The sequence below is a fragment of the Myotis yumanensis genome, unplaced genomic scaffold (genome assembly GCF_028538775.1).
Source record: "Myotis yumanensis isolate MYYU_CA2020_CCGP unplaced genomic scaffold, mMyoYum1.0.hap1 SCAF_11, whole genome shotgun sequence".
In the NCBI taxonomy this organism is placed as follows: Eukaryota; Metazoa; Chordata; class Mammalia; order Chiroptera; family Vespertilionidae; genus Myotis; species Myotis yumanensis.
In genome coordinates, this window is record NW_027223762.1 from 35401324 (window position 1) to 35421962 (window position 20639).

The 20639-nt window shown below is 46.4% G+C and overlaps 1 long non-coding RNA gene across 2 annotated transcripts in view; it reads left to right on the forward strand.

The window, feature by feature from the left end:
- The window catches only part of LOC139019432 (uncharacterized), a 37867-nt gene extending 25738 nt beyond the window's left edge, over window positions 1-12129 (forward strand). For both annotated transcript variants that reach the window (XR_011473110.1, XR_011473111.1), the window contains exon 4: window positions 11787-12129. This is a non-coding gene — a long non-coding RNA (uncharacterized lncRNA). The remainder of the gene's footprint in view (window positions 1-11786) is intronic.
- The last annotated feature ends 8510 nt before the right edge of the window (window positions 12130-20639 follow it).

The window sequence follows — 20639 nt, forward strand, 5'->3', positions numbered from 1 at the left end:
TGGAAAGTCCTTAGTACATGTGGTGGCATTTGAAGCTGAGGAGTCTTTTGTCACAGTGGTGCAGCAGGCACTTTACAATGAACCCCAGAGTGCCTCCTAACATCCCAGAGACCTCGTGCCAGTTGTCGACACCCTCAGACCCCACCTTGTGCCTCATGGACTCACCTCCTCCTGAAATTGAGTCCACCTCCAATGCCTACAAAGAAAGCTTTTGGAAAATGTGGAACAACTTTATTGTTTTTGTTTAAAATAACAAATCCTATATAATAAAAGCCTAATACACAAATTGACTGCCATGCTCTCACACAAGATAGCTGCCCCCATGTGGCCACAAGATGGCTGGCAGGGGAGGGCAGTTAGGGGTGATCAGGCCTGCAGGGGAGAGCACTTGGGGGCAATCGGGCTGGCAGGGGAGCAGTTAGGCATTGATCAGGCTGGCAGGGGAGCAGTTAGGGGTGGTCAGGCTGGCAGGCAGAAGTGGTTAGGGGCAATCAGGCAGGCATGCAGGTGAGTGGTTGGGAGCCAGCAGTCCTGGATTGTGAGAGGGATGTCTGACTGCCTGTTTAGGCCCGATACCACAGGGATCAGGCCTAAACAGGCAGTCGGACATTCCCCGAGGGGTTCCTGATTGGAGAGGGTGCAGGCCAGGCTGAAGGACACCCCCTCAGTGCAATAATTTCATGCACCAGGCCTCTAGTTTTATTATAAAAATTCAAATAATATAAAAAAGTACAACTAAGTTAACACACACACATACACACACACACACACCTCAGGGTAAATCCTATTGCCCAAAGACAACCATTCCTAATCCTATATAATAAAGAGGGAATATGCAAATTGACCATCACTCCACCACAAAGATAGCAGCGCCCACAGCAGAGGTGGGGTTTTCGTAACACAAGATGGCTGCACCCACAGTGGAGGTCGAGTTCCCGTAACAAGCCTTAACGAGCAATCAGGGACCTGAGGCTGCACCCTCCACCCCTGTGGGGCTTGACAGGGGACCTCAGCCTGCACCCCCACACCCTGGTGCCAGCCCGGGGGACCTCAGGCCGTGCCCCTAACTTGGCAGGGCTTGACGGGGGACCTCAAGGTGCACCCCTGCCCCACTGCTGGGCCAGGGGACCTCAGGCTGCTCCCCTCACCCCAGGCCGGGAGACCTCAGGCCATGCCCCCCGCCCAGCGGGGCTTGATGGGGGACCTAAGGCTGCAACCCCCTCCCAGCGGGGCTTGATGGGGGACCTGAGGCTGTGCCCTCCAATGCCAGGCCAGGAGACCTGAGGCTGCGCCCTCCGTCCAGCGGGGCTTGACAAGGGTGGGACTGGCCGGGTCTGGATCTAGCCCCATTGGGAGGGGGGCGGCCAGGTCTGGATCTTGCGCGATTTTGAGGTGCACGTGGGTGGGTGGGGACTTGACTCTGGGTCCCGTGGTGCGCCCCAGACTCTGACAGGAGGAAGATTTTCATATATATTTTACTAATTTTCTTTCATCTCTGACACTTTTATTATAGAGAAAGGGCAAATAGCAATATTAAAATATTTCCTCTAATTAATCCCCTTTTAATGTGCACGAATTTTGTGCACTGGGCCACTGCTATATATATATATATATATATATCAATCATCATTAGAGACACTATAGGTATGTGGATAGATAGAATAACTGATAGAATTCTATAAAAATATGACCATACTCTGCTTAAAATATATTTTTCTTGATTTCAGAGAGGAAGGGAGATAGGAACATCAATGATGAGAGAGAATCATTGATTGGCTGCCTCCTGCATGCCCCCTACTGGGGATTGAGCACACAACCCAGGTATGTGCCCTTGACCGGAATCAAATCTGAGACCCTTCAACCCGCAGTTCTGTTCACTGAGCCAAAATAGGGCCGGGGTGGCTGGGGTGAAGGTGGGACAGGCGGGGCTTCCTGGTGTTACTATGTTTTTTTTATTATTGATTTCAGAGAGGAAGGGAGAATGATAAGAGATAGCAACATCAATGATGAGAATCATTGATTGGCTGCCTCCTGCACGCCCCCTACTGAGTGGCGGGGGATCAAGCCCGCAACCCAGGCATGTGCCCTTGGCACAAATTCAACCTGGGACCTTTTAGCCTGCAGGTCGACACTCTATCCACTGAACCAAACCAGCTAGGGCTGGTTGTTGCTTTGTTTAATAACAATTCTTCTGTTTTGCACTAAGAATAACATCAGCTCTGTTTTAAATAGCTCTGTATTTTGTTACTGTGATATTTTTCTATTCTTTTCTCTTTTAAAATGAGAAGTGGGGACTGAATTTTATCAAGTGCTGTTTCAGCATCTGTTGAAATGATTGTATTTTTCACTATTTAACCCAGTGATATGGGTGATATCTTATTGTTAATATTAATAATAGTTGCCTTTGTATCAAGTCCTTTAATCATTCTTGAGATAGAGCCTCTTTGGCCATGTGTAATGATTTCCGTAATGTATTAATTAAATCTATTTTATGTATATTTTAATGTGAGATTTGTGTGTGGTTTATAACTGCAGATGAAGATTTTCTAGAGCAGTGCTTCTTATACTTTCTCATTATTGCCCTCCCTGTGGAGACTTTGAGACATTTTTTCTTTATGTACGTACTCACAAGCCAAGGGCTTTATTGATGCAGCAGGCACTTTACAATGAACCCTAGAGAGCCCACCTTCTCTGGGAGGATGTTTGTACAAACCCTCCAGGGTTTTCCACTTCAAAAACACAAGCTCTCCCTTTCAACACAGGCCGTGGATCTGCACCACCCAAATCATCCTTCTCCATCTTACACAGGCAGTGCACACAGGTACACCTGGCCAACACTGGCCAGCCAGTCTGGCAGACAGTCCCAGTGTCAGTTCTACATTAGCTGTGGACAAAGGCGCAGACGGTCAGATCCTGCAAAGGCTTTAGGAAACAGACATAAGACAATTTCTTCCTCCAACTTGAAAATAAAATACACTTCAGTGGATGCATGTCCTGAAATAGTTGGGAGTTCCTGGGAAGATGGTTCAATGTCAATCCCTTTTTCAAAAAAAAGATTTTTTAATTGATTTTTAGAAAGAGGAGGGAGAGAGGGAGAGACAGACGAGAGAGAGAGAGAGAGAGAGAGAGAGAGAGAGAGAGAGAGAAATGGATGGGAGAGGATTGGCTGCCATATGTAATTTTATATCTTGGAATGAACTAGGCAATAGGGCACATTTTTTATCCTCACCCAAGGATACGTTTTTATTGATTTTTAGAGAGCGAGAGAGGGAGAGAGAAACATTGATGTGAGAGAGACACATAGATGGGTTGCCTCCCATACATGCTTCTACCAGGGATTAAACCCACAACCTTTTGGTGTACAGGGCGATGCTCCAATCAACTGAGCCACCTGGCCAGGGCTATTGGCCCTTTCTTTAAGGCATCAATCACAGATAGGCCCTTCAGCATATGGATCAGAATATTTGCAACATCTGGTGGATAAGCAGGCATAGGACAGGAGAGAAGACTGAGGAGTGAGGCCTGGAATGTCTCTGGATCCCTAAAGTTGTATGCATTACACATATGGCCTTAGCAAGAGAACACGATGCCATGGAGAGCAAGACTCCACTGGGGCAGCTGCTTGTCAAGGATTGACAGTACGTAGCTGGGTTTGAAGTCAGGAAGAAGTAGGGGACAGAGGTTGGACTCACAAGCTGAGCTGTAGGTTGGGATGTAGCAATGCTATTAAAGTGCATATGGTTGAGGGCCCAAGGCTGTTCTCAAAGGTTTATTTTATTGCACATGCTTCCTTTGGAGCTTCGGTCTTATCTTCAAGGGATAGAATTCCTTGATTGCCATTTTAAAAATAAGGTCATTAGCCTCGGAGAGTTGGGTGGGATTTAGCGTTCACCCATATTGTAGTAGATAGTAATTTGTAGTGGCCAGCTAAGGTGACTCCAATGAGTAATACCCCTGTATAATCAATCCCCTCCCATTGAATGCAAGTGGAACCTGTGACTTGCTTCTAACCAATATGCTTGGCAAAGGTGAGGGGATGTCAATTCCTTGCTTAGGTGTGTCCTATGGCAAAGGTCACTCCTTGATTACGTTTGTTATGTAAGACTGTTGAGGAGGGGTGGTGAACTGCCTATGGGGAGGGCCACATGGGAACAAACTGCAGGCGGCCTTAGGACTTGAGGATAGCCAGTGGTCAGGAAGACGCTGGGCCCTGAGCCCTGCAGACACAAACAAATGAATTCTGCCAACAACGGATGACCTTGGAAGCAGATCTTCCCCCCCCCCCACCCCCCCCCCCGTCGACCCCCCCCCCCCCCCGCCCCGCCCACCAGTCAAACTACCAGATGAGAACACAGTGCAGCCAACATCTTGATTGCTACCTGTGAAACTCTAAGCCCAGGACCCAGCTAAGTTATACCTGAACTCCTGAACCAAGGAAAGCATAAGAATAAATATGTGTTCATTGAAGCCACAGAATTTGTGGTAATTTGTTATGCAGCAACAGAAAACTAACACACACACACACACTCATGCACACACACACACATACACACACACATACATGGACACTTCTAGTTGAATTATTTTCTACATTTCTTCCCTCTTCCCAAGTTATTAGCTTAATATTTATTAGGTGAAGTTTGGACTTTCAGATTATTAAAAAATATTGTTCTTTTCATTCATATGTTCAAACTTTATGAGCATATACTTTTATGTTCTATTTTCTTATTTTTAAATTTTTATGTATTGATTGGTATCTCCTTCCTCAATTCAAAATTTATTAAATTATGGCTTTACTTTTCAAATACTTAGCTTTTGGTTTTACTTATTGAGCCCAGTGAAATTATTTTTCATTTTCAAAAGTATCTCCTTCTACTTTTATTGTCACATTTGCTTCTTCCTCTTTAGCCTGGCTTGTCTTCTAATTCTTTTTCTAATATCTTCAGTGGAATTCTTTCTAAAATGGTCTCTTTTTATCAACCACTGAAACAGAGAAAATTTCAAATTATTAAATTTTCTAAAAGTACTGCTTTGAATACATTCCAGAGATTACTGTGGCATGTTTTAGCCATCATTGTTTTCTGAATAAACTCCTTTTGTGTTCTTGATTTTCTTTCCAATTCAATTGCTGATTCAGTAAAAAATTTAAAATTTCCAAGTAGTTGGTATATTTTTATTTGTTTTGGTCGTTACTTTATATTTCATTCTATTTTGGCCAGAGAACATAGCAAATATCATTTCTGTTCTTTTTGAACTACTTGAGATTGTGTTTGTGGCCTAGCATGTGATGTATGAGACCATATGGGAAGTTGCCATGGACAGTTGGAAATTATACACAGTACAAGAGATCTATTAATTCTGTCTCTAAGATACTTCTTCTCAGGGGCTGGGACAGGCTCAGGGGCTAAAGTATGAGCTGAGGAGCATCCATGAGTATAATTAGTAGGACCCTGGGAAGGGCACCACTCAACCAACCAATGAGAGTGTTGTTGAAATAGAGAGAGTAGTTAAGAGAATAGCTGGTGTGACAGGCCAGAGAGATGGGGACATAGTGTGTCACCCTCCAAGGGGAGGCAGGGGTCCAACAGTAAACGAGCAGAGAAGTCAATGAGTTAAAGAGAGAGGTACGGATCTTGCTGAAAATCCCCATGTTATGTAGTACTTCAGTTGGCTGCATATGGTCGAATCCTCTGGTGCTGTCTCCAGGCTAATAAGTGTTCAGAATTATCTCTAATGATTAACTTCTGTTCTTTCTGGTAGAAAGGGAACATCTTTGCAAATTTATGTCATGCTTTTAGGAAAATAGGAGGAGGGCAAGAGAGCTTTTCTTGTATTTATTTCTCTCTTTTTTTCCCCCTTTTAAAAAATACATATTTTTGTTGATTTCAGAGAGGAAGGGAGAGGGAGAGAGAGAGATAGAAACATCAATGCTGAGAGAGAATCATTGCATGCTCCCTACTGGGGGTGGAGCCCACAACCCGGGCGTGTGCCCTTGACTGGAATCGAACCCAGGGCCCTTCAGTCTGCAGGTTGACACTTAATCCACTGAACCAAACAGGCTAGAGCTTGTATTTACTTCTCAATTGCCTTTAGCTCAAAATAATATTTATGCCAGAGTGGCACATTTTGGGGTGGCATATTCTGCTACCCTTCATGGTCAAGAACAACATACTGTAGCAGAACATGAAGTTAGAAGGAGCCTGAATATCGATAATTTCCAAAACCTCTGTACTGGTCCCGGAGGCCTGTCAGACCTGCTGTGTTCTCATTACTTGGGGAAAATACTCCATTTGGTTAAGCTGCCATATTTGCGCCTCTATTTTATGCAATGGAATTCAAGCATAATTGAGGATAGGCCAATAAAATACCTTGCTGTAATTGTTTTTCTAAAAGAACTGTCCTTGTACTTATACCCATTTTTGCTTTATGTATTTTGTAACTAGACTTGCGGGGGGGGGGGGGGTCATCTGTATTCAATGTTCTTAGTATTTTATTATTAAACATGTCGTTTCCATTATATGATAACCTTTTTCATTTGTTTGAATACTTTTTGTCTTTAGTAGGCAGTGAAAAGCAAAATTATTTTGTTCCTCATAGAAGAGAGTTGAAAGTTCTGATTGCTGATAGTTAGAACCAGATATAGAAAAGAAAATGTTCATTGTTTTAAGTTAATTGCCTATTACTGCTGAAAAGGAAAATGTGACTTACCACACATACTTACGAGATACAAATAAGCAAAAGACATAATGGAAAAGAAACAGGAAATACAAAATATGGGCCCAGAAAATGGGCTAAACATCATAGTAGATGAATACAGTCAAAATGCTTCTACTAAAATCTAAGAGCCTCAGTTCAGATTGAAAAACGAAATCCATTAGTAAATGAATTCTGAGGCCACACAGATGTTTTTTAAAAAGGCAAAACCCAGGAAGTAAGACAACACTTCTATCAAAGTCAAGCAGAAGGAAGGGAGAGGAGGGTTTCTAGAGTCGTTCCGGGCCTCTGAGGGTTCCTCTCATCTCCTCAGCCCAGGTCTCCCACCGGAAGGGGCCACACCCCTCCGAGGTGTGCTGCCAAGCGTTCTGGGGGTCCCTGGCGGCTCCCACTGGAGTGGGTAGAAACAGCAGATTCCAAACTCTAGTGAGGAAGAAACATAAGCTTGTGTTTTCCTGAATGCAACTGGACTTCTAGTACAGTCTCCGTTCCATCAAGGTGTCCTGCTCCTCACCCCAGCCACGTGCCCCCCCCCCCCCCCCACACACACACACTATCCTCTGATTGCCTAGTTCTGGAGGAATTCCCAGGGCAGATGCTCCTTGGCTGGTCTGGGACCAGGCTTCTCTCCACTTCTGTGCTGGCCTTGAGTGCCTGCAAACCACCCTGCCAGGCCGCACCGGCCCTGTCTGCTTCCACACGGTGCTCACCCCTTTCCCATCTCTGGGGTCTTGCCACCTCTCTGAGAGGGATTCCGTCTGGAAAGTGAGGCCTACAGGCCCAACATGTTCATTCTGACTTTGCAGTCTCTGGGGCTCAGCTCAGGACAGACGACCCTGGATCCTTCTGCCCATGATCCACTAACAACTAAGCTAAAGGCAGCAAATTAGTAGCATGCAGGTCGTGTCCAGCCCAGGAGATATTTTGTCTGGCGCAGACGGTATTTAAAGATTCTTTTCAAAAGGTTAGGAACATTTTATTATGAGAGCTTTAGCTTTTAAATCCATCTACCAATTTACAGGAAGTACAGAAGACAGAGGAGCATGTAAATGACACCAGCAAAACCCAGACTGTGGGAAACTCTATACGACAAAGGGCATGGCTTCTTCTTTTTTGGTTTTTTTTTTAGAAAAAAAAATTTTAATTGGTTTGAGAGAGAGACAGATTTGTTGTTCCACTTATTTATGCATTCATCGGTTGCTTCTTGTACGTGCCTTGACCGGGATTGAACCCACCGTCTTGGGGTATCGAGATGATGCTCTAACCAACTGAGCTACCCAGTCAGGGCCAAGGGCATGGCTTCTTTAACAAATACATTGAAGGAACAAAAAGAAGGGGAGCGAGCCTATAGGCTCAAGGAAACTTAAAAACATCAATCACTTGCCATGTGTGGACTTTGTTTGGAGCCTGTTTCAAACAAACTGTAAAATATAAAATAACATAAACATTGATGACCTTCATGAAAAAATTGTAAATGTTAACCCTGACAGGCTATTTAATGTGAAGTTCCCGGGGTTTATTTAGTTATGACATTGTGTTATGGTTAGAAACACGAGTCCTTATTTTTACAAAGAAACTGGTGAGTCTAGGATTTACTTCACAATATTGGGGGGCGGGGGCGGGGGGGAGTGAGGTAGATGAAACAAAATTGACCATGAAGTTGATAGCTTATTGAAACTTGGTGATAAGTGCAAGCAGGTTCATTATATTAATTTGCCGATTTTTAATATGTTTGAAGTTTTCCATAGTTACCTTTTCATTTTATTTTTATTAAAAAAAATTTTAGAGGAGAGTTTCCACATAAACATTCTGAGTTTGGCTTTTCTGGAAGAACATGGAAGGATCTGGTAAGAGGCCAGACCTCCAGCCTGCAGCAACCAGCTGGAGTTGAGAAGTGTTGTGGGGCGGTATCTGCCCCCTGAGGAGCCACGTCTCCACACTCCCTGCTGCTCGAGGCCGAGGCGGGGCCACCCCCCTCTGTCCCCTCTGCCTGCCTCAGCCGCCAGCATTCAGGTTTGCAACTTTCCTTCCCTTCCTCCCAGCACTCTCCTCACCGTGGGGCTGGGTCAAAGGAGCTGCTTGCTCGTCCGCTCTTTTTCCCTGTTTTTCTCCCAAGTCTTTTTTCTGTGCCATGCATCCTTTTTGGTCCCCCGAGAATCCAGGATTTTGAAACTCAAAAGCATGAGACGAAAAATCCATTAGAAGATTAATTATGAGGACAAGCAAATGTTTTTTTAAAAGGCAAAACCCAGGAAGGAAGACAAATACTTCTTTCAAAGTCAAGCAGAAAGAAGGGAGAGGAAGGTTTCTAGAGGCGGTACGGACCTCTGAGGGTTCCTCTCATCTCCTCAGTCCATTTCTATCACCGGGAAGGGGCCACACCTCTCCGAGATGTGCTGCAAAGGCCTTTTGTGGGGGTGGGGTGGGGTGGCCTCTCCCGTGCACTCCCCTCCTGCTTTTATCCATCACACCCCATTCCTGAGGAAGTGAGCACAGCACACCCTGGCACTTCCAATAAAGACACAGATGGGGCTGGGAAGGAAAAATTACAGAAAAGTTGGTTAAGATGTAGGTGTGGATCGTATACCTATCAGGTTGGCTGATGTTAAGAAGTTGGATGATATCAAGTTCTGCCAAAGGTGAAGGGAAACAGAAGCACTCGTGGGCCCGTTAACGGGTGTAAGCTTTCCGGGCAGCAGCTTGGAAGTGTTAAGTGAAACGGAATACGGACGATCCCACGCCCAGCACTCCTGGACGCTGAGCCCAGAGAAAGTCTTGCCCAGCTCCCCAAAGAAACATGTGCGAGTGAATAGGTTCTTGTAGAATTGTGTGTAAGAGCGAAGATTTGGAAACACCCAGAAGTTTACGAATAATAAAGTAGATAAATAAAATGTGAGCTACGCAGACGAGCGCTATTCAGCAGGTAAAAGGGAATGCTCTGGCCCAGACTCATTTCTGTCAACTTGGAGCCACCTCAAGATCTCAGAATCTTGACTTAGAAAAAGTGAGAAGAGAATGATATGTGCACAAAGAACACTGAAGGTTATTTAAAAAAAAAAAAAAATAGGCACAAAATAATACCAATACCGGCCTGGATGCAAATGGAAATCTAGATGAGTGGGACATACAGACCCACAGGAATGCTAAGAGGAGAAAAATGAGATTGGTCATGGGGTGAAGGGGTAAAAAAAAAGTAAAAGTGAGCCATGCAGGTGCTGATAGAGATGGTGTGCCTTGGACCAAGGAGACGGCTCATTCCTTCTGCGTACATGAGGTTTCAGCAAACAGAAAATGAACCAAAACAAAACACGGGTTAATATTTAAAATATTAACCTGACGCATGTGGAAAAAGAACCGAGTGAGTGGCCGTGAATAACTAGAGGTCTAATGTGTGCCCAGAGGTGGCAGCGAGGGCTATCTCTCGGTCCTCCTGGCAGAGTGGGCCAGCGGGCGGCCTGGGGTCACTCCATGTTGTGGCCTTGAGCCTCTTTAAACACAGATACTCAGCCTCCTTCCAGCCCTGCCGACTGCTATCAGGGAACCTGTAGGGTCACAAGATTTTCCCACAGAGGTTGTCAGCACGGGGAGGCTTCCACCTATTATTAGCCGCCAGCTCCTCCAGCAAAGCCAGGGTGTCCTGGGAACAGATACTCCTCCAGTCCCCCTTTTCTTTGGGTGCCTTCAGTCCCAAAAGCTGCTTCTCAAACATGTTATATGCTCCTAACTAGAGCTGTCCAGGTTATCTTTTCTTGGGATGTGAAGGGGCAGAGGAGAGCGGTTCTAGTAACGGCTCTGATTTTGCTTGAAGCCCCACCCGCAGGCAGTGAAGGGGAGCAGGACCATGAGTTCTTTGTTGTCCCCTGAGCCCATCCTCCCCCCGCCCCCCCTTTCCTTTTCCTTTTACAAACATACTCAGTGCAGCGTCTGCACCAGGAACTGTGCTGGGCACCATATGATTTGAATCTGACACTGTCGCCTGCCCTCAGGGAGGTTCAAGTGTAGTGGGGAGCAAGTAGTGAGTGTGGCCACGTGGTAGATTTGTGAGTGTGAGGGTGCTTTGAGACCACGGAGGTGGGCAGCTACTTCAGATGGGAGGGTATCAGGGATGGCTTCTTGGAGGCAGTGCTCCTTGCTGAATCTGAAAGGATAAATGGAGTTAACAAGAAGGGGAGAGGTATTCTTGTTGGAGGGAAGAGCACATGCGATGGCTGGGAGGCACGAAACAACAGGAAGCAGTGGGAAGCTGTCAATAGTTCGTCATATCTGGGCTCAGGCAGATTGTGTTAGGACTTACCTGATGTCCTATCTCCTCCTTGAGGCCTGCAGAATTGCCACAGCCCCATCATGTTCCCCTCCTCTGAATCTTGGGCAAACTTTTACAATCACATGTTTCCCTACTATTATTGTGTGTGGGGGGTGGGGGGGGGGGGCGGGGGCGCGCACTCACACGCGAAGGCTTCATTTCCCAGTCCTGGCTTGGAGAAGGGCTCACTGGCCCAGGGCTTCTCCCACCCAGTGCCTTGCATTTAGCCTTCACTCTACCACGGATGGGCCTGATTCACCCAATTCTGAGTGGATGTGCTGCTCAGTGAGGAGGGAGACCGAGGCCTGGGTAGCAGCACCAGATCCCACCCCAGATCATTGGGCATCCAGTCTGAGAGGCTTCTGCCAGGTTGTGCCTGAACCAGGCTGACATCTGGGCCAGTGCCTAGATTACAGTGATGGCGAACCTATGACACGCGTGTCAGAGGTGACACGCGAACTCATTTTTTTGGTTGATTTTTTCTTTGTTAAATGGCATTTAAATATATAAAATAAATATCAAAAATATAAGTCTTTGTTTTACTATGGTTGAAAATATCAAAATATTTCTATTTGTGACACGGCAACCAGAGTTAAGTTAGGGTTTTTCAAAATGCTGACATACCGAGCTCAAAAGGTTCGCCATCACTTGCCTAGGTGAACATTCTTCTGGGAGAGAGAACTGGAAATCTGGTAGCCAGCCTCTCAGATGGTGCCCAATGATCCCCACTGCCTGGCTTTCATGCCCTGTCTCGTCTCCTTCCTTGAAGCTTGATGGGCCGGCATGACCAACAGAATACAGCAGAAGAGATGGGATATGCCTTCAAGGTCAGCTGAACAGAGCCATTAGACTTCCACCTTAGATTCCATCTTGGACTGCTCACCCTGGAAGGAGCCACCTGCTGTGTTGTGAGCACACTCAGGCAGCCCTCTGGGAGGTCCACGGGGTGAGGAGCCAGGGCCCCTGTCAACGCCCAGTGAGGAGCCATCATGGACACACCCCCTCCAGCTCCAGTGAAGCTCAGAGGACAGCAGCTTCCTGAGAAACCCAGAGCCGGAGCCACCAGCGTAGCTGCTTCCAAATTCCTGACTCTCAGATACGCTTAGGAATGTTAAACGTTTGTTTTTAAAGCCGTGGCATTTTAGGGTAATTTATTACACAGCAATAAATAACCTACATGAAGCATTTAGCAACTCGGAGTGGCTTTTCCTACTGCGTGTTTGGAAAGGCCTCCTGGCCGGGCAGAAATATTAGGGCTCCCAAAAGGTCACAGTCACTCACCACTGTTTCTTTTTCTCACGCCTTCTTCCTCCCCAGGTACTTCCCTTGATGAGACTAATATCCCAACAGCAGACTGAAAGGGCGAGGGCTATGCCCTCCATCTTGCCCCGTATCCTCCATGTTGGGGCAGTAGCCATGTGCTCAGACCTCCTTCTTCCTGGAAGCCCAGGCCTCTGCTGGCCACGCCTGGGATTTCTTTAAACTAACCAATGACAGTCAAGGGATGTGCACGCCATAAAAATTACCGCATCCTATGTAACAAGACCCGGCTTTCGCCTGGCCAATCGGCAGGGCCCGCAGTCAGCTCTCCTCCCCTCACTCCACCCCCTATTAAAACCCTGTTTTTTCCCACGGCGGCCTCTCTCTGCTTCTTGCCGTCGGCGAGGTGGGGGAGCTGAGCTAGCTCGAATAAAGGACTCTCTGCTTTTGTATCGGACTTGGCTGGCTCCCTGTTGGTCTGTTGGGGATCTTGAAATCTGGGCATAACACAGACCAGAAAGAAATATCACCTGGACTTCCCTTAGGTGACTACCTGGAGCGGCAGGAAAGCCAGCTGCCGTGACCCCACCCCCACTGCTCCCGGGAGGTCTCCAGTCAGGGAGGCACTGACCTTGGGCACAGGACATTCCCAAAGAAATTGTGTCAACAAGCCAAGCCTCATCAGAACCTTCCATCCTAGCCCTACAAAAGCCCTAACGCCTGCTTTTGTTAAATTGGAGTATAAACCTTTACCTCTGGTTATTCAGTGAGTTACTCGCTAGTCCTTGTGCCCACACTCAGTATGCATACAAACCTCACCTTCTGTTAATCTGTCTATTGTTAGTTAATTCACATGCCCCCACCCCCCACCCTCACCCCTCAAACAGAAGTTGGTAGAAGAAACTGTTTTTCCCTCCCAACACTCTCAAATCAAAGAATCCCCAGGGACTGTCAAGTGGGAAGTTCTGGGGCCCTTGCAACTGAGTTTTCAGTCTGAACCAACACCTAGTAGGAGAGATGCCTCAGAAATTCACAGCCCCCTCACCCCAGGGATCCACAGAAACACAACTGCTCACACTTTACAGAGGCAGGATAGTAAGAAGCTATAAGTTCCTTGGCAAGTGGAATGGGGAACTGAGATAGATAGTGGGTTCCAATGGGCCCCACCCAGCACCACGACTCACCTGCCTCCTTCTCCCTGCATGACCACTTCCTTAACCTTTGGCCCTGAGAACAATGAGGTCTGACCAGCATCAAATAAAGCTTCTGAAACAAAGCTTCTGGTTTGTTGACCACAGAGACAGAGTTTTGGTCAAACTAGAACATCTAGGCCTCAATTGTGTTTCAGCTTGAGGCCCAGAAAAGCAGCAAAACCAGACAAAGTGAACAGGTAAAACCAACTTGTATCAGGACCCCCTACCCTAGCACCAACCCATCAGCAGAGACCATGACGCTGACTCTATACACTTGCTCATTTTGATGAATCATCATATTAAAGGACACACCTGGAAAGCTGATGAATATTCCATTAAGATTCTCCCCTAAAACCTCCCTTAAAATTCCTGCCTTTAGGAAACAGATAAAAACCCTTGAGACAAAGGACCCAGTGCATGCCCTCTCTACGGCATCCCACACCTTCCCACCTTCCTTCTTCAGGTGTGTACCTTTGTTTTCTTTCTCCTAAGCTCCAAGGGCCCTTCTGAGTAATTTGTTCCTGAGTCCATGCAGCCCAGCTGGCTCACTTCTTCTGCCTCTGTGACTTTCTTTCTAAAAAGCCAAGGCCAATCTCTGAGTAGTCCACTCGCTTCTGCTCTTCGAGTGTGCTTTCACTTTACTTGCTAAATGAAATTCCTCTTGTGCTAGAGTTCTTGCCTCTGAATTCTTTCTTTGCTGAACTCAAGGACCAAGGTTGCTGAACTGAGAGTCCACCTCAGTGCTAACAGTAGTGAGAAGGCTAAAAGGCTAATTCCAATGTAACCCTGATATCCGGGGGGGCTAGCAATCTGAATCTGTGCCAGCAAGCCCAGTGTACATTCTTGATAACCTATAATTAAGTCATTGCCCCTTTCTCCACAAACTGGTCTTGTAAGATCTGTTACCTAAATGCTCACACTTTACAGAGGCCATAAACCATGACACAGCCCCCAGCGGGGGGTTATCAGCACTGGCGCCAAGCCAGGTCCTTAGGTATGGTCTCAAGACCCCCAACACCTGGGGCTTTTTGCAAAGTCCTCGAAAGGTTCAGAAGTATAATCCATATTTGGGGAACAAAGACACCAAAAGGGGATAAAAGAACGGCTTCCACCATATTGGTTTGCTCAGAATTTAAGAGGCAACCTCCTCTGAGTCCGCCGGCGTAATAAAGCTGTGTAACTCCATTTCTCTAAGCATCACTTGGTTTTTCTCTGGTCTTCTACAACAGCAGTAGGGGCAACTGCTCATTTACAGAACGTGGCAGCTCCTGGTCTGTAGCAGCTTCCCGTTGGGTTTTGGCTTATTTGACAAACACCTAGTACTTGCTATGTGCCAGGCTCTGTTCTAAGCACTTCATAAATATTAAGTCATTTAATTCTCATAACAACCCTCTGAAGTAAATGCTATTGTTGCCTTCATTTTACAGTAAGGATCTCAAGGCATGGAAAGGTCAAGCAATTTGCTCAAAAAGGCACACAGTGAGTGAGTTGCAGAGCAGGGATCCATGCACACCCAGGTGGCCTGGTTCTGGTCTCTGCCCTGAGATGAGAATTGACCCAAAGTTTGTTCAGTGAGTGTTCTGTGCCTCTGGGGCCCCGTGTTTTGGCCAGAGCTTCTGGGGCTGGGCAGGGTTATGTATCTTGGTTCTGGGGACAGGAATGCTGGAAGTTCACATCCTAGGCCACATGTTTACTTGGGGAAACCAGGGGGGTGGGGGGTGTTCCAAGGCCAACCTCTGTACTCAGCCCTGAGGGTCAACCTGAGCCCTGCCTGGGGAAGGAGAGCCTCCTTCCTGATCACGCTCAGTCCTGCCTCCCCAGCTTGGCTCAGCCAGGTAGGTACCTTCAGGGATGCCCCCATACTTCCCCACCTGCATAGACCATTATTTCTCAACAAAGGCAATTTTGCCCCCCAGGGATCATGTGGCGAAGTCTAGAGTCATGTGTTTGTATTTTTTTTTATTTTTATTGTCACAACTAGAAGGTTGCTAATGGCACCTAGTAAGTAGAGGTCAGAGATGCTGCCAAACATTCTAAAATTCACAGGATGACCCCGCACAACAAAAAATTACCTTGTCCAAAATGCCAGTAGTGCCTAGGTTGAGAAACTGAGCTGGGCCCCTCCCACAGCCTCCTTAAGGCCCAGGACCCCCTCCCCACAGGGTGATTCCTGTTACAGTGGTGATTGTGGTCCTGGGGGGATCCTCACTTCCACACCTCTTAGAGGCCACAAAAGAACATGAATGATTCAGTTTGCTCTCCAGCTATAGGTTCTTGGAAATAAAATAAGGATGTTGAGGTATTGACAAATGTAGTTGACATTATTTTGTATCAGGCTCTGTACTAAGCATTTTACATATTTTATCTTATTTATTTTTCATAAGCTTGTTTTAGATGCTATTCTTATCCCCATGTAATGATTGGGAAAGGAAGGATTATAAATGTTAAGTAATTCACCCAAGGTCCCACAGCGAATAAGTGACAGGGCGGGTATCAAGCCCACCCAGGTAGTCTGACTAGGTGCTGATATGTGCACGTAGGCAAAGCAAAGACGCTAAAATCTCCCTGTGGAGGTGCCTGCCTGAGGTCAGGAACCTCCTATCCTCCCCTGGACAGGGACCCGCACCACTCACTCCATAGCTCAGTTGCAGCCAAGACTCCCTGGAGCGGGGCAGAGTGGTTTGACCTGACCTAGTTCTTTAAAAAAAAAGGGAGAGGAGTAGCAGAGAGAAGGGTTTGTTTTCGTACAGGGACAGTTAAGACAGGACTGGGCGGGAGGAGATGGGCAAGGAAGGGAGGCTTAGGAGCTTCTTATTATTTATTATACCAGGGGAAAGAATGGGAGGTTTGTTTCTAAGCCATAAATACCCTCCTTTGATCCCTGTGCCTAACAGAGATAAAGGAGTCGCCTGGCCTCAGAGGCACATGATGCCGGCATTAGCGATTCTCACCACACCCTACTCCAAAGTAGCTGTGTCAGGATTTGACCAGGTCTGGGGAGGAGACAGGACTGAAGTGGGGTGAGTTCCTGCACTGATCAGATTCAGGTTTGCAGAGATGTAATCAGCCTCCCTTCATAAGCCAGAGCACAGAGCTAGACCCCAGCTTCTGAGCTCTGCGCTCTTCGACTTTGCCTTCAGGGCCCTGGTGGGTCCTGACTCCACTGAGAGGGGACGGGTCCTGTGTATTTCCAGAGCTGCAGGGGCATCTGAAAGCTCTTAAGAGGCTTTTGGTGCAAAGTTAACAACCTAGGACCCTGCCCATTCAGAGGGCGGAAGAGCTTTGAAGTTCCCTTTGTGGCTTGTTTTCACGGCCCTGATCCTGCTGTGCTGGAATTAGCCTGCAGCCCTGCCCCATCTCTGGAGATTTCTTCCCAAACTCCACAAACCTTAGGAAAATGCCGCAAGTTCCACTCACCATCCCCCAGTCACTGACTCCCTTTTCTTAGGCTAAACTATAAAGGACCCCCACCAGGAGACATTCTCTACCTGTGTCTAGTTTCTCTAGATTTTCTGCTGACTCTTAGAACCGAATGTGAGGGCTGAAGCTTCCAAGAAGTGTGTTGTGGGTCGGGGGTGGGGAGTGGAAGAAAGGACTTGATAAGGGCAAGGGGGAGTGAACAAGATCATCCCTGCCGGCTAGCCGCCCATGCTCAGGGCCAGGTCTAGGCCAGTAACAGCAGGGCCCAGAGAGAAGAAAAAAACAGGGGAGTCCAGCCTTTCCAGTCATGTCCAGTGAGTCAACCACTGCGGTTTGTGTAGCCAAATATCAGTCTCAGGGATCTTTATCGCTCTGAGCTTCACAAAACAGGCTCTGCTACCGCATTGCTCAAGTCCACCAAAAAGTCAGTATTGAAGGAGGAGAGGGGACAAGCAGGGTAGGAGGGAGAGGAGGAGGAGGGGGAGGAAGAGAATAATGATAGAAAGATAAGGAAGGAAGAAGGGAGGGAGGGAGAGAAAAGGGCCCGGGGACAGGGGGAGAATGGGAGGGAGGGAGGGAGGGAGGGAGGGAGGGAGGAAGGAAGGAAGGAAGGAAGGAAGGAAGGAAGGGAGAGCAGAAATCCTAAACCAGCCTGCATTACTTTTCAGAGTGAAGACTTTGAGCAATGGTGCCATCTTGTGGCTGTGAATGGGAATTACAGCCAGCATCCCTGTGTGTGTGTGTGTGTGTGTGTGTGTGTGTGTGTGTCGCTCTCCCCTCCCTCCCGCCTTTTCTTCCATTTTTCATCTATATTCCAGAGTCATAGTTCTATATACAAGGTTCTAGAGTAGCACCACCCAAAAGCAATACCCACAAACCACATATGAGTATTTATACTTAAATGTAAGTCAATTGAAGTGACGTAAAATTTGAAATTCACTTCCTCAGTCACATGACGCATCTTAAGCCCTGTGTGACTGGTGACTACTGCATTGGACATCACGGGAATAGAGCATTGCCATTGTCGCAGAATGTTCCCTTGAACAATGCTGTTGTAGGAAGTTCAGAGTTGTCATTTGATGGAGCAGTATAAAAATTCAGAAGAAATATAGTTGAGAGCCAAATTGCACCTTCAGAATGACCCCTGGTTAAATATATATATATATATATATATTAATATTTGTATTGATCTCAGAGAGGAAGGGGAGAGGGAGAGAAACATCAATGATGAGAGAGAATCTTTGGCTGCTTCCTGAATGTCCCCTTCTGGGCTGTGCCCGCCCCCTGGTGTCTGATGCTGCTGGGGCATGAGCCATGAATCTGGGCACCCCCACCCCTCACCAGCCGGTCCTCAAAGCCACTACAAACTCTGAACCTCTTTCACATGTCTCTCAGGTAAGGCCATATTTGCCCAGTGAAATGCCTGCTATTTGGTTTTGACTCAACCCTCACTTTAAGATGTATTCACTCTTCAACAAATATTTATTGCATTGTTTTTATGGGTCAGGCATTGTCCTAAGACAGTGATTCCCAAAGTGGGCGCTACCGCCCCCTGGTGGGCGCTGCAGCGATCCAGGGGGGCGGTGATGGCCACAGGTGCATTTGTTTTAACTTTTTTTGTATTACCTTTCTGAGTTCAATAAACTAGTTTCATAATTTCAAACTTCAATGTTTCTAATTTACACCTTTCTTTACTATATTTTACGAAAAAGGTAGAAACATTAATACATATATCTTTCTGTTTAATTGCTATTAAAATTTAAAAAAAATTAATTTCCAGGGGGCGCTGAGTAATATTTTTTCTGGAAAGGGGGCGGTAGGCCAAATAAGTTTGGGAACCACTGTCCTAAGACCTGGGGACCTGGCTGGAAATAAAACATCTGCATTCATCTCCAAAGCATCTTACATTTTAACTGTAGAGGCAGTTACTAGGTCCATGTGTATCTATAATAATAAAAAGGTAATATACTAATTAGACCAGATGTCCTTCTGGACATCCTGCTGGACAGAAACCTGAGTCCCAGGTGCCAGCGGGCGGCCAGAGGGAAGCCAGTGCTGGCAGCCAGGGGAAGGAAGGCCTACTCTTGCACAAATTTCGTGCACTGGGCCTCTAGTCTAACATAATGGCAAATGGTAACATGCAATGAAGGGAAATCAAGCAGAGGATTTGGAAGGCTATTTTAGATAGGGTAATTGATCAGGCACACTTTTTTTTTTTTTTTTTTTTTTTAATTAAATCTTTATTGTTCAGATTATTACATTTGTTCCTCTTTTTTCCCCCCATAACTCCCCTCCTTCCAGCTCCCACCCCACCCTCCACCCTCACTCCCCACCCACTGTGTTCATCCATAGGTGCATGATTTTTGTCCAGTCACTTCCCGCATCTCCCACACCCCTTTTTCCCCCAAGAATAGTCAGTCCCTTCCCTTTCTATGTCCCTGATTCTATTATAATCACCAGTTCATTCTGTACATCAGGTTATTTATTCACTTGATTCTTAGATTCATTTGTTGATAGATGCATGTTTGTTGTTCATAATTTGTATCTTTACCTTTTTCTTCTTCTTCCTCTTCTTAAAGGATACCTTTCAGCATTTCATATAATACTGGTTTGGCGGTGATGAACTCCTTTAGCTTTTCCTTATCTGTGAAGCTCTTTATCTGACCTTCAATTCTGAATGATAGCTTTGCTGGATAAAGTAATCTTGGTTGTAGGTTCTTGGTATTCAGCACTTTGAAAATTTCTTGCCATTCCCTTCTGGCCTGCAAAGTTTCTGTTGAGAAATCAGCTGACAGTCGTATGGGTATTCCCTTGTAGGTAATTGAGCCTCTTTCTCTTGCTGCTTTTAAGATTTTCTCTTTGTCTTTTGCTCTTGGCATTTTAATGATGATGTGTCTTGGTGTGGTCCTCTTTGGATTCCTTTTGTTTGGGGTTCTCTGCGCTTCTTGGACCTGTAAGTCCATTTCTTTCACCAGGTGGGGGAAGTTTTCTGCCATTATTTCTTGAAATAGGTTTTCAATATCTTGCTGTCTCTCATCTTCTGGCACTCCAATGACTCTGATATTAGACCGCTTAAAGCTGTCCCAGAGGCTCCTTACACTATCTTCACACTTTCGGATTCTTTTTTCATTTTGCTTTTCCAATTGGGTGTTTTTTGTCGAATCTTTGGTTTGATTATTGTACTCCTCTGGTCTGCTATTGGGTATAATATTCTTTATTTCAGTCCGTGTATGCTTACTTTCTAATTTCTTTATCGTAGCATCGAGGGTCTCATTAGTTTTCGTGAGGTTCTGCACAAATTTATGGCAAGCCCTCAAAATTGCGATTCTTAGCTCCATATCCTCCATTTCTGTCATGTTTTTTTGTCTCCGCATCTTTTATGCTTTCTTGGTGCACCCCCTTGTGGTCTCTGTGCGCAGTCTTGTTCTAGCCAAGCCTTAATTGTTGTAGTTAACACTAGGGGGATTTGACCCTCAGGCCGGCTGGCTATAGTAATCAGCTGTGCGGAAAACTCTGTCTTCTGGGGAGGCGCTAATCCAGCCTTTGCCTGAGGCGATCAGCAAATGGCTGTGCGCAGGCTTTGGGCGGGGCGGGATCAACAGGGCGGGCGGAGGGAGCAGTTATGGCCACGCTCAGTCCCGTTCCCAGAGGCTCTGCTTCTCAGAACCCCGGCAGCCGCTGCAAACCTCGGAGAGAAAGCTGCCCTCAGGTTCCAACTGATGCCGGGTAATCCCGCTTCTCCCGTTTGA